Below are 14,445 nucleotides of genomic sequence, written 5' to 3' on the forward strand. Positions count from 1 at the left end.
GAAGAGGAGAGGGGAAAGGAGAGGGGAAGGAAAACAGGGGGAGGGGAGGGGAGGGAGAGGTAGAGAGACAAACAGAGAAAGAGAGACACAGAGAGGGACAGAGAGTGAGTCTTCACAAGTGTCCACTGCAGGTTTTTCCGGCTGTGATATAGCAAGTTTTCTTCTACAGAAAACAGAACAGGCATAAACACCATGGATGTAGGAAGATTTAGCCATAATATTGCTAACACTAATACTGAAAAGTACCAAGTACAAAATTATTGATAGTAAATTTGCAATGGTCTCTGAGATGCTAAGATGTCATCAAGATATGGATAACAGTTCATCACATCTTACCATATGAATGAATTTCAAGTAGCAAAAAATGGTTGGTATCCTTCAGATACTTTTTTTATTTCTTTTTTTCCAACCTATTAGTTTTATGGATAATTTGAGAATTTCATATAATGCACCCTGATCACATTCACTTCCCAGCCTTTTCAGGTCTGCTCTACTACCCTTGAGATCCTACCATCGAAAAAGAAAAACAAAACAACAACAACAACAACAACAAAAACTAAGTCCAATTTGTGTTGGTCAAACTCCCAGTGACCAACCCCTTTATATATAAAAAAAAAAAAAAAGAAAGAAAAGAAAAAAGAAAACTGAGTCCTTTCCTTCTTCATAGGTGACAGAAACCATCAACTGTGAAGAGTTACAGTTTCAGCATCTCTATTACAACTTTTAAGAGTGCTATTCAATGACTTTCTGCCTACACTGTTTTGTTTGGAGGGATGAGCTTGTCACAGAAGCCTTGTATGTCTCTCATTCTACACTGTCAGTCTGCAGTCATTAGCGGCAGCACCAATTTTACGTTGTTGCTGATGACAGCATGGACCATGGACATTTGGCCGCTGGCATGGACCATGGACCCCAGTATGGTCTCTAGTGGCAGTACAGACCACAAATGTCAACATAGCCCATATCCCACAGCACAGATTACAGACACCATCATGGCCTTCAGTGGTAGCACAGGCCACAGATATCAACATGGCCTCCTACAGAAGCACAAACCATGAACAGCAATGCTGTCTTCAATGAAAACATGAACTAAAAACATCAACATGGCTTCAGACAGCCACACAGATCACAGACATCTACATGGTCTTCAGTGGTAACACAGACCACAGACATCTGCATGGACCCCAGGCATAAGCACAACCCGGGCAGCAGCACAGACCATGGACACCAGAAGGTCCCCTGTCTGTGGCATGGTTCATGAATACCAATATGGTCTCCATAGGCAGCATGGACCGTAGAGGTCTTTCAAGAAGGCCCAGTCCAGAAAGATCTCCATCTCTGAAATCCTGCTCAGAACTGGGCAACAGTACATTTGGCAACATGTACTTGAACAACAGAGTCTATGAGAGATCCAGGTTGCTGCATACCACCTTACCAGCCCTACGCCACAATGACATATTCGTCTGTTCACTGAAGCCTTCCATACCAGTCACCACTGTTGGGTCTCTAGTTCCACTACCATGGCACAACTGCCTCTCCATCACATGGTTGTTCAGTAAAGTGGCACTGGAAACTACAGTATGTCACATAGAGTATTTTTCCCAAACATCTGTACACTCAAATACTCACTGCAAGGAGTCAATTAGTCTGGTTCAAGTTTTCTGCTATCTGATGGACCATAAATACTGTACCATCGCCAAGACTCAACCCTGATATCCTGCTGTTGCCTAGAGTTAGGGTGATCTTCCGGGGGGGGGGGGGCAGGATCTGTGCAAGCTCCAGGCTACCACACACTTTATGGCATGCCCTCAGTGACCGTGACCGCTGCCCCAAAACTCACTGAGCTCTACCATTGCAGTCTGCTGGAAGCACTGCAGCCCCTCTTTCTCCTCCCAGCAGGGTGAGGCAGTAGCAGCACCATGCTGTAGGCTAGCTTGAGCAAAGGGCCAAGGACTATCACTATTCAAAAATGCCATATTCTTTGCTGTGGCCTCCCACACCCTGTTCAACTACATCTCCAGTTTTGCCATTCTTTGCCGAGCAGGTTGCTCTGCTCCACCGTCTTATCTTCTGATTTCATGAATCCACTTTTTTAAAGGCTCTACCCATAATACCTGGCTTTTTGTAGTTGTTCCAGAACTATTGAGTGCTCTGCAGACTCCATCTCAAAGCAGAGCAGGGAAGCACAGCACTTCTCACATATGGCTAAGCAGCTCGGACGAGTTGGGATATTCCTTACTTTCCTTGTGAGATAATGTAGATATATGAAACTTGTAAAGTGTAACTTAAGGGACTGGAGAGTTGGCTCACTAAGAAAATGTGCTTACTTGCACTTTAACCAATGAAGACATGAATTTGAATTCTCAGCGTGGGTATAAAACGTCAGGACTGGTTGCATGTGCCTATAACTCCAGCATCCATGGGGATGGAGACAGGCAGGTTCCTACCACTGACCGGCCAGCTAAACATAGATGAAATGGTGAGCTTTACATCAGTGAAGGACCCTGTCTCCAGGCAAAATAGCAGAGGATGATTGAGGAAGATACCCAACATTTTGCCCTGGCTTGCACACACACATGCACACACACACACACACACACACACACACACACACCAAAACATAAATCAATGTGCCAACAAAAGCTGCAAAACACAAAATTCACCAAAAATTCAAAACAAAAAATTATGGCTCCTAAAGGCAGCCAGCCATATGTGCTTTACATCATCCAAGAGACACACTTAATACCCAGGTTCTAGGAATTAAATTCTTCTTTCGTTTATGTAAGTTGAGAAAGAATTAAAAGAGTTTTTGTTAGAGGAAAAAGCTTTCCAACCAGGTTTTGCTCACTGAAGTTAGAGAACAGTTAATTTTAAAATATGTGCACTTAAGAGCAGCGTTTGATCTGCCAACAAGTGAACCAAGAATTCAGTAAAATGGAAAAAGTTTTAAAATCTGGAAGTGATATAAAATTGTCTTGAAAAATAAAATGCTTCAGTTGTGTGATAGTGGCTTAGTTCCAAGTCTGATGTAAGTATAGAACCCAGAGATTTCCCAAACTAGGGTTATATAGTTAGAGAAGTGTTACATGTACCAGTGAGCTCTGAGAGGCACCAGCATTTCAGCACTGACCCATTACCAGTTTCTCCTAAGTGTTAGGAGTTTTCTTACTTCCAAGGTGGCATTAGTGAGCTACCCTAGGCCTTTCAAACTCACTGTTGTTATTTCAAGACAAACTTCCCCATGACTTGGTAAGGCCTCAAGATGCTCTCAAATACCACATACAAGTTCCAAAGAGGAAATTGTTATAGAACAATGTTATAGAACCCACTCTGAATGGAACTGCAAAGGTAACAAAAATGTCAACAGATGTGAAACAAGTTCAGAGATTAGGATAAACTGGAACTGAAAACAAAGGCAAGAGAAGTCCTATAGGGATGAGCATAAGCATTTAGTAGACGAGAAATCTGAATGTGGTTATCATGGCACTTTCTGTGGGAAGAGGTTGTCTGGAATTTGAGGGAGGAGAGTGCACAGTGGGAAACCCTAAAATATGTTTTTTCTCTCTGAAGTCAGCAAAGAAGCCTTGACATCCTCCCCAGACAGCACGGCTTACTTTGCCAAAAGTTCTACTTAGAGATGAGATAAGAAGGGACATAAGTCAGAAACCCAAGAGTTTATTGAGAACAAGGTCTTCATAACATTGTTAGAAATAAAGTTAACAAATTAGTCACAGCTAATAAAATACTCTGTTAATTATGTATGCTATATATTACAAGTTTTCAAATATGTGAATGCATATCCTGCTTAAACATGAGTTGGCACAAACTATTTCAAGCCTTCTTCACATGCATGTATTATGTTTATTAAAGTGACTACATTTTTCTTTCCCTCAGTGGTGTGGGAGGCCTCTGAGGATCTCATTCTGTGGCAGGCACAACATCATTTAGCACCATTTATCATTTAGTTGAAGATGTGTGAAATTGCTAGTTAACACAATTCCCTTTGACAGTCTGTCATATGAAAAAAAAAAAAAAAAACCAGTTTCCACTGTTTGCAATATGTGTTCTCTATTATGACAGAAGTCTAAACCGCAGCTAATATTGACATTACCATCTATTAAGTGAATGCCCATTAGGTGTTAGAAACTCCATGTTGCAGGCCTACATAGATGACACCCGCACTCTACCCCCTCTGCTCCAGCAGGCTCTAAAGTTACCCTTTAGCACACTGCTATCTTTCTACTTTTTAACTTGGCCAGCACTTCTTATTATGCCTTTCTTATATTCATCCTATGGACTGTGGCAGATACTTGTTAAGATGTGAAAATAACTCAAGAAGTGAAACTGACAGAATTTGATAGAGTATTAAACACCATGGGAAGAAGGGAGGATCTAATAGTTTGCAGGAAAAAAAAAATGTACCTTCTGTCCCAGCAGATAACATACCCCATTAGCATTCTAAGCAGGCTGTGTGAAGCTTTCAAACAGTGAGGCTGAACTGGCCCCTCTCCCCATGCGCACACATCCCAGGAGTGTCTCCATTTGGGGGCGGGGAGGCTCCACACAGGAAGCTGGCACAGCATCTGGGGTTTAATCACCACAGCAAAGAATAAATCTGGACAGACCTTCTGCTGGCTTCTCCAAATTTTTCTCATGACTGAATGGTTTGATATGTATTAACTCACATGGTTTTCTTTGTAGTTGATTTTTGCAGATATTTGGTCTTTTGACACATTTGTGTTACAAAGGAAAACATATGTCCCTGCCAACTATTTCTTTAAGTATAGGTTCCAGAGTTTTCATATCCTTTTGTTTCTAAGTTAGCTTTTTTTATTTTAAAGATAGCTTTCTATAAGGGCCATATAACAGTCATGTTACTTAAAATTCCTTAAGATCAATGGCATTGTAGCAAGTATATTTTTACTTAGGAGATAAATAATGATCTTTAGTAGAATTAACAAATATGACCTGTGAAGAAAAAATCCTATGGATTAAAAACATAGACGGGTGTGTTATGTCTATAGAATGGCGAGGCTTCTTCTGGCATTTCTGCTACTAACCCACATTCACAAAGCCCATTTTCTCTGACAACTTGGAGTTCAGAAAGAAAGGTAAATGATGTGAACCGGTATAATTTTTAGAAAGTAAGTCAGACAGATAAAAAATTAGAAAATCCTAAAATGCTATGTCTTAGCTAAGGTATCCTGGCCCTCAACGCTTGACCTGAGGTGCATTTACGTTATTGTCAGTGATATAATAGTTACTCAATTATATAAACTATTTTCAGTTATGAAAGTTGTAGGCCCTTGTAGCCATGTATAGTGTTTTGTGGCGACTTAACCTCAAGATTCTTTAAATGATTCCAAAAACCTGAAGTTCACTTCATCATGTGATTTACTTCTGTAATCCATTATGAATATCATGGGTTCCTTGTTGTTGTAAGATTAAAATTCCTGCTTATATTTCTGACTATCAGTGTAGAGTCTGTTCACTCATAAAAGCTTCTCATTCTTGGATATGTAGCTCTGACCATCCTCAAACTAGCCATGGTGCACAGAAACTCTTAGAACATCTGCCTTCCTCTCCTGGCACCAGATAGAGAGAAAATGGTAATTTAAAAGGGGTGGTCTGAGTGTGTCCAGACCACTAAACTCTCTATTATGTGAGCATTAATTGACTTTTAATTACATCTACAAAATCCCTTTCACAGTAGGATATGGATTTATTCAAGTAAGAGTGGATGGAAATTTTGATGGATTCTAGGTTCGCATCTTTAATTCTGCCTACTAAAGAAAGTTTCAAAGCCACCATTTTGTAACACATTGAATCAGGCCTTGGCTCTCTGCTCAGAGGGTTTGAAAATGTTACTGCCTTGTAAAAGTTGAGACACTCAATGCTTTATTAGAAATCTTAAAGTAGCTGGCCACACAGTTGGTAAAAGGAAGGATATGGCCTCAAAGTGTTAGATAGGATCAGGAGTAGACAGTTTTCTGTTGTTGCAAAGTTAACCAGAAGACTCTGTTCAGATTCTAGGAAGAGGTCCAGCCTCACAGGCCTAGCTCCCTCAAAGCAACATAGGCCTCAGAACATCCCAGTACAAATAGATCTATATAAGTCCTTCCCCAAACCAATTTTTCTTCATTTATTATGTTTCTACTACATGTCCCTAGTTCCTGGGGACATTATCAAACTTTTCAATGGAAAGGAAAGAAGTATGAACTGGTTCTCCCTCGGGCAGAGATGCTTGGTGAGGCTGTGGTGGGTTTTGTTTTTTTGTTTTTTTTTTGTTTGTTTGTTTGTTTTTTTTTTCTATAATAGCTCCTAAGAGTGACCCACTAGCTGGAGCTTCAGGTCCTAGTAACAGGAACAGGTAGAACTCTCTAGACCTTCCAATGCCCATTGCACAGATCTCTTACTCCACACACCTCCTCAAAGCCCTGTAAAATGAGCACATTGTGGGAACAGTTTTTCCTCTCCCACCTCTCAGCTACGTCCCACATATATGTTCTGTGAATTGTTTTTTTCTCTCACCTCCCAGCTATGCCCCATATATATAATGTGCAAGTAATTTAAATTATGAATTTCCAAAAAAAATGTAATTTTCCAGGACTAAGGAGAAAACCCTGTGGTGTGTGTATGTGTGTGTGTGTGTGTGTGTGTGCGCGCGCGCGTGCGCACGTGTGCATGTGCCTGTGTGTGAGTGTCTTTTGTTCTACCACCTAACGTCCAACCCTTAGACTTGTGAGACATGGTCTTGCTGGCCTTATGGTATTTGCCTCTATCTCTTCTTCTGTCCCCCTCCCCAGTGCTGGATTATAGGTGTACACCAGTGTGCAGAGCAAGACAATTTTTTAAAACAAGAAGCCAGGTAAGATAAAAAACTCTGTCTCATAATACAAGCAAACAATACAAATTATTTTTTTTCTTTGGTAGAATGTATCATTAACATAATTTGATGTCATTGACAGAATTTCTCAACTCTCCCTCACTAAAGCACAGAAGAAAATTTAGAGTAGTATTTTTATAGAGATTGGTATGTGGGTATAGGGAATTTGGGCTTTGGTTTCTGCAAAACGGTGGTGCAGGTCATCAGTTCTGGAAATTCAACCACATCAATGACTATTGTGAGAATTCAAGCAAGAGTCTAGCCTCACCTCCCTGGTGTGTTTGGTCTGTACAGTTCCAGTAAGAGTGGAACTTAATTCACAGGTCCATAGTGAGGAGCTGAGAACACTGCCTTAAAGTCTTCACCAGTGTTTTTCTCACAGTAAGCGTCTGATAATTATTCATCATTTTTTATTAAAAGGTTAGATAAAAATACCAAAGTGCCTTCCTCTGCTAGTAATTCATGATGAATTAGCATAACATGTTGTCATTATTTCTGTTTCTTAAAATCTATTTTAAGCATTTAAAATCTCTAATTTATTTCAAAAAATTTTTAGCCAGAGTCTACAGTGAGACTGTATTTCTCATCACCTTGGAGATGGCAGAAAAAAAAAAGTGACAAACCTTGAATTGTAGAGCAGGTTTGCAGGTTTGTAAGACTACAGAGAAAGGAAGAGAAGTAACCTTAAGCTGACCGGATAGCAGTGTAACAATCACATCAGAGATTCATGCCCACATAATCTTGATTACAGCACCTCCAGTCTTACTCCACTTGATGGGGGAGCATAATGAGCATTCAGGAGCGAAGAGGGCAGAATGGCTGCTCCAGTAAGCACTCTTTCCCTTCCCCCAGCCCTAAGTGTCGGCAACACTCCAGCTCACAGGCAAGCTGCAGAAACGATATGCTTTCTTGCAGTATGGGATAGATGAATAACGGATGGATGACAAAAGAGGATATTCAAATGTTCTTCATTCTTTTTACTTTTCTCAGTTGGTGTTTGCCATGCAAAGGGTGAGAAACTTGTTCTTTTTTTTTAGTCCGCTGAAGGGTATTAACGTTTTATGGAGAGAAGATGGATTGGTCTTTTTGAAGTGCTTGCTTTGCTATTATTGCTCAAAGAAAGAAATCAGTTCCGCATTAAGCCCAGGCTCTCGTGGTAGCCTGGGAGGCCAGGGGGATGTCATGTTTCCACTTTCTGAACTCAACACACACCCAGCTAAGAGAAAGTCTTGGGCTTCCTCTGGTCTGCTTAGAGCCACTTGCAAATTAGTGTCTATAATTGGATCAACACTACCCAGCTGTGTTTGTTGCTAAATGGGTACAGAGAGAAGAGGCCCTTCTACCCCCGGTGGAACTATCAGAGAGTGGGGGTAAAGCCTCAATCAGACTTCTGATTAGACAAATAGTGATGTGCTCTCTTGAGCACCAGAGACTCTGCAGCTTTCACTTAAACTTTCTCTCATGCAAGGAATTGAGAAAATTGTGGGCAGCAACGTCAGGCATGCACACATACACTCACATTATTTTCACTGGGCTTCCAGGTCATCATGTCTGAAAACTGGGTGCTTTTTCCTTGCTGTAGCTAAGCGGGCTACATTCCAAGAAGATACATGACCTATTCAAGTTATCTCTCCTACCCCGTTCTCTCCCTGAAATCTCTCTGGCCATTCTCCTAACAGCTCCAGTGCTAATATTGTCCTTATAGTCGTTTCATGCTTGACATATGCTCCTTGTACCACAACTGCTATGTCAGATTTGGTTTTCCCACTGCTTTCACGCAGAAGTCTAACACTTTATTCCCAGAACCTAACCCCAAACTATCTGACATCGTTATTAGCCGATGAAAAGTCTGACTCATGACTCAAATAACCTAGGATTGGTCATTGAAAAGCATTAAAGTTTAAGTGTCTCCATCAGTCCAATGGGGGATAATAAGATACAGGGGAAGAGCAAATATTAAAAAGTGTCCCAGGCCCCTGTCCCTTTGTCCATTGCAAGGGTTGCCAATTCCATGTTCTGAACACTGGAATTCATATATGCTGGGAAATGTATCCATCCAGAATGCCAAGCACCATTAAAGACATTGACCAAATCTTGCCTACTTATTTGGACTTAAAAGATCATTGTTTTTCTCTTTTTTATAAAATTATTTTATTTATTTACATTCCAAGTGTTGCCCCCTTTCCTGGTTTCCCATCCCAGAATTGTTCACCCCATCATCCCTCCCCTTTGCCTCTGAGAGGGTACTCCCCTGCCCACCCACCCACCTCCTTCACCTACCCACTGCTGCCTCACACCCACCTCAGCATCCCCGTTCCCTGGGGCATCAAGTCTCTACAGAATTAGATGCATCCTCTCCCACTGAGGCCAGACAAGGCAGTCCTCTGTTACATGGCCAGGGGACATGGACCAGCCCATGTATGCTCTTTGCTTGGTGGCTTAGTCTCTCGGAGCTCTGCCAGGTCCAGGTTAATTGATAATGTTGGTCTTCTATGAGATTGTCATCCCCTCAGCTCCTTCAATTCCTCCCCTAACTCTTCTATGGGGTCCCCAACCTCATAGAACCTCATACAACCTCATGATTGGCTATAAGTATCTGTATTTGTCTCGATGAACTGCTAGTAGGGCCTCTCAGAGGACAGTCATGCTAGGCTCCTGTCTGCAACCACAACATGGCATCAGTAATCATGTCAGGGTTTGGTACCTGCCCATGGGATGGATCCCATGTTGGGCCAATCACTGGATGCCCTTGCCTTCAGTCTCTGTTCTATTTCTGTCCCTGAATTTCTTTTAGACCGGAATAATTCTGGGTCAAAAATTTTTCAGGTAGGTTGTAGGCCCCATCCCTCCACTGTTTATCTACTGGAGGTGGTCTCTTCTGGTTCAATCTCCCCAATGTTGGGCATTTCAGCTAAGGTCATCCCCAGTAAGTCCTGAGAGGCTCTCCCATCCCAGGTCTCTGGGACTTTGTAGAGGTCTCCTCACCCTGACCCACCACAGCTGCATATTTCCATTTATTCTCCCAGCCTTCTGGGCTTCTCTTCTGCCTCCTCCCATACTTGACTCTGCCCCGTCTTTCCCCTTCCTCTCCCCTCTTCCACCCAGGTCCCTCCCTCCCTCTGCCTCCCCTGATTATTTTCTTCCCCCTTCTAAGTGGAATTGAAACATCCTTTCTTGGGTGTTTATTCTTGCTAAATTTCATACAGTCTGTGAGTTGTATCACGGGTATTCTGTACTTTTTTGGCTAATATCCACCTCTCAGTGAGTACATACTATGCATCTACATTTGGATCTGGATTACCTTTCTTAGGATGATATTTTCTAGTTTCCTCTATTTCTCTGTACAATTTATGATGTCTTTTGTCTTAAAGTGCATGATTTCAGCGAGAGAGATTAAGTCTCGTGAAGTTGGAAGACAGGTTAGTGATGTCATTCCTTCAAACTTCACTCCCTATAAAGGGTTTTATTCACCCTTAGCTAAAACAGCTAAAACAACAGTGTGTCCTTTAGAGGACTCTTGCACTGGAACCTGGAAGACACAATCTTGTACCTCACTGCTATTTCCCATTTTCCTTCAGAGGGTTTGGGTTTGCAGCTTCCTCTGGGACTCCAGGTCAAATGTAGCAGTAGGAAATGGTATATTTCTGCTTTCCTTCTGGGCACCAGAGCAGCATATTTTATAGTGAGCCACAGATGCTAAATTGTTTGGATCCTTCTTCAGATGTTGCTAATTTACATTGTCTGTGGCAAATAAAAAGATAAGTACAATCATATTGCAAATACATCATGCTATGATAAATCTGTAGGCTTCTTTCTCTGAGTCTTCTCCACCTCGTGGAATTTATATGGCAGTCATAATAATGTCAGACCTACACTATGAATATCCTCCTGCTAATTATGCCTAGTTTGTAAAACAGTCCCCATTTATGAAGACAGCATTATGGTATTCTTGATTATCCCCTAAATAATTCTGTAAGCATAAAACATGCTGAATAATGCTGGGATTCCACTAAAGAACGGCAATAAAAATAAAGCTATCACATACATTATAATGTTGTTTTCCTTTCTACAAAGAATGCTTTCAATAAAATGCAACATAGTCTAAACCCTCCTTAACTAACAATCCCACAAATTTCAATTCTTTCAGGGCAACACTAGAAACAGACATTGCAGAATTTAGACCAAAAAAAAAAAAAAGTCAAAATGATATTTCTAATGATTAAAATAATAATTGCAATAAATGTTGTTTATTGAGTTAGAACTTATAATCTCTCAGGTAATGTGCTTCCATGTTTTGATGACATTGTTTTTATTATTCTTTATTAATTCTTCAAGGTAGATATACTCCTCCTCCCTGTATTAAGGTTGAGGAGACTCTCTTGTGTTCTAAGTACTTTGCTAAGGCCCATTGTCGGCATGACAAATTAAAATAAGGTCTTGAGATCATATGTATTTAAGGTATGCAAACTAATTTTTCAGATTCCAAAGGCCCCCAAAACAGAAACGGAAGACCATTTCCATAGTTAGGCTCCCAGCCTATCTACCCATCAACTCTTTTTTATTTTCATACAAACAAGAAAGACCTTGTAAGAAGAGTTACATTCAAGGATTTTATACTCCTTATGTCAACTTCATAAAGTCTATGCATTGTTCTCTAGTCTACCTCAGCTGCTTTGGTCTAAAAAGGCAATAATAAAGCCACCTGCAAGACCCTCGCAATAGATCTGACAACCAGCCCTTCCTTACCTCATCTCAACCACAACTTCACTGCTGAAGGATTTCTTAGAAAGGTAACCATAGCAACAAAGTTCACCCTCTAAACATGGTCTTTGATGACTAGAGCAACCAAAGAGCCACTTTGCCGTCCAAACAGTTCTGGCATTTTAAAGCCTTAATTAGGTTTTTTAAAAAAAAAAAGTTTAATTGACATGCAATTTGGCAGAACGTACAGTTCTAAAAACATATGTGGATCTATAGCCTGGAATGGAGGATAGGATTGTCACTTCTCTCTCAGAACAGCCACCTGAATGTGAATCTGGAAAGTCCTATGAGTTCATGGGAATGTCAGTGCTGGGATCAGATCACTCAGAGTAGGAGATTCAATTTTATTCAAATGATCCTAAACACATTAACAATTATGATACACATAATATCATATGAAGAGGCTAGAGGTATAATTGTTATTTATTATATATCAAAAAGGACAGATCACAGTTCTCTATCATTTAAATTTTAAAATCTGGTGCTATGAAAAAATTGAAAGGCTAATAGCATCATTAAAACCTACAGTTATCCCCACAAAAATAGTCTTAAATCTTACTTGATATAATTAAGCTATCTGGTATCTTCTATATAAAGCAACCTGAAATTACATGAATAGCATTTACGTTATCCCACACCCCAGGACATCACCACAAACAAAATCTCACACTTAACAAAAAGAAAATTACTCCATGTGCCTTGGAAGAAATAGGAAACATTAGCACAGATCTGTACAAATGAATGTTTTTCTGATCAATTATAATTTATTAAATGAAATTTGGTATGAAATTAATATTTCAAGGTTTATGGTATTCTAATTCTTTAATATATAAAAGATTTATATTTATCACACCCTTCAGGGTTTTTTTTTTTTAAGAGAGAGAGAGAAATGAAACAGAAAACCCAGTTCAATTCATTTCTTCCAATATAGCCTTCTTGGACTGATTTTAAACCACAGATAAAGTCCCCTCTAGTCTCTTCCTCCCTGGAGCCTGAATCCAGAGAGAATCTCTCAATGTATGCTCAGCCACCAGCTACCGAAAGTCACTTAAGTAAACACATGGGCACCTTGGTGAAAGCAATTGCATGGTCTGAATACCATCAACTGACACTTCTAGTCAGTGACCCTCTCAGGTCTCAGAAATGGTCTTTTCAAATTCCGGGTCTTGAGGTATTGATTTCAATCAGCAGCTTTTCCTAAGAGCATCATTTCAAAAATAGCCCTGTCACAATTCTACTATCTCATCTTCACTTCATCTGGGCTTTGTATTCCTGTTTGAAACCATTTCATGAGATGACACCAGAGGCTTTTACTGAGACATTGATTGAGCGTGAATCATACATGAGTAATAGAATTTACTCTCCTATATATGAGAAAATGTCCATATTTTAAGTTTAGTGGAGGGAGGTTTAAGACTTAAAAAATGAGATTTTTTTATCTTAGGAAAATATAATGTTGACATTAAACTACAGTCATAAAACTTGCAAACTTGTTGCTGACCTGGTGAAAAGTCAGCATCAGTTTTACCTTTATGTGACATATAAATGACATTCAAGAAAAAATCACCAGAAAGATGTGTGTGTGTGTGTGTGTGTGTGTGTGTGTGTGTGTGTGTGTGTATTTTCAATATAATTTTTTTCTTACTGGTCATCACCTCTATACTTTTTCTGAAGTTGTAATTATAAGCTATCCAACAAAGATTTATTTGATGGCAGTGATAAAAGGGATATTCATAGACTTTTATTATGGCCATGCAGAAGTTCTAAAAATTCTTGTCTTGCTTTTCTAACAATAATTTCCTGGTAAAAGAAAATTTAAACTGTTGTTTCTATTTAAAGCAAATGAGCCAAAAGTAAATGCTTTCTACGTCCTATGAATACCTTTGAAAATGTAACACAATTCACACATGAAGAGACGGGTGTAATAAATGGTTTTTCAGGAAGGAACTAAAATCCAGGTCTTCAGAGAACAAATATAGGCACAAATTTTTTATCTACTGTTTTCTGACATTATCTGTGGTGTGATGCATTGGTGACTGAATGGTAGGTATAATGTGCCTGTCCATATGAAAATAAAGTCAACAACAAGGAACTGAGTTACAACTAACAGTGTAGTGAAAAATATAGTTAAATGTACTGAAATGTAGAGAAATACATATATTGTACATGTGTATGTATATGTATGTATGTATGTATCCAAAGCTCTTCGTAGTCATATAAGTATGTTTATGTCACAAAGCAAGAATGTTTCAGCTTAGGAAAAAAAAATGTTCCAAGTTAAAAAAAAACTATTCTGTATGCCAAAAAGAATTTCATAAAATTTAAGCATCCACCAATAACCTAAAATAATTTATGATTTAAAAAATATTAAGGTAATACATTTTAAAATTGTGAAATAAGCACTGCTGTTTACAGAGAAAAATCAATAAATGAATTGAAACTGTTAGGAATCATATTTTAACAGATATGATTAATGTAAGTTAGTTATGCAAAGAAGAGCACTTTCTGTGTTAAGTCCAAATTAAACAAACAAACAAACAAACAAAAAAAACAAGAGAGAAAAAAATCTATGTGATCTTAGTAAAGACCTTAGAAGAAATTTAATAATCCAAAAGCTAGGGAGATGGTTCAGTATCCTCTAACTTGATGACTCTTGCTGCTCTTGTCAAGGACCTGAGTTCCATTCTCAAAACCACATGGCAGCCCAAAACCTTCCATAACTTCAGTTCCAGGGGATCCAACACCCTACTCTGGCTCTGCAAGCATGCAGCAAATATATGGCGCATCACGTACATCTA

Source organism: Arvicanthis niloticus, chromosome 20 (genome assembly GCF_011762505.2).
Source record: "Arvicanthis niloticus isolate mArvNil1 chromosome 20, mArvNil1.pat.X, whole genome shotgun sequence".
NCBI classification, from domain to species: domain Eukaryota; kingdom Metazoa; phylum Chordata; class Mammalia; order Rodentia; family Muridae; genus Arvicanthis; species Arvicanthis niloticus.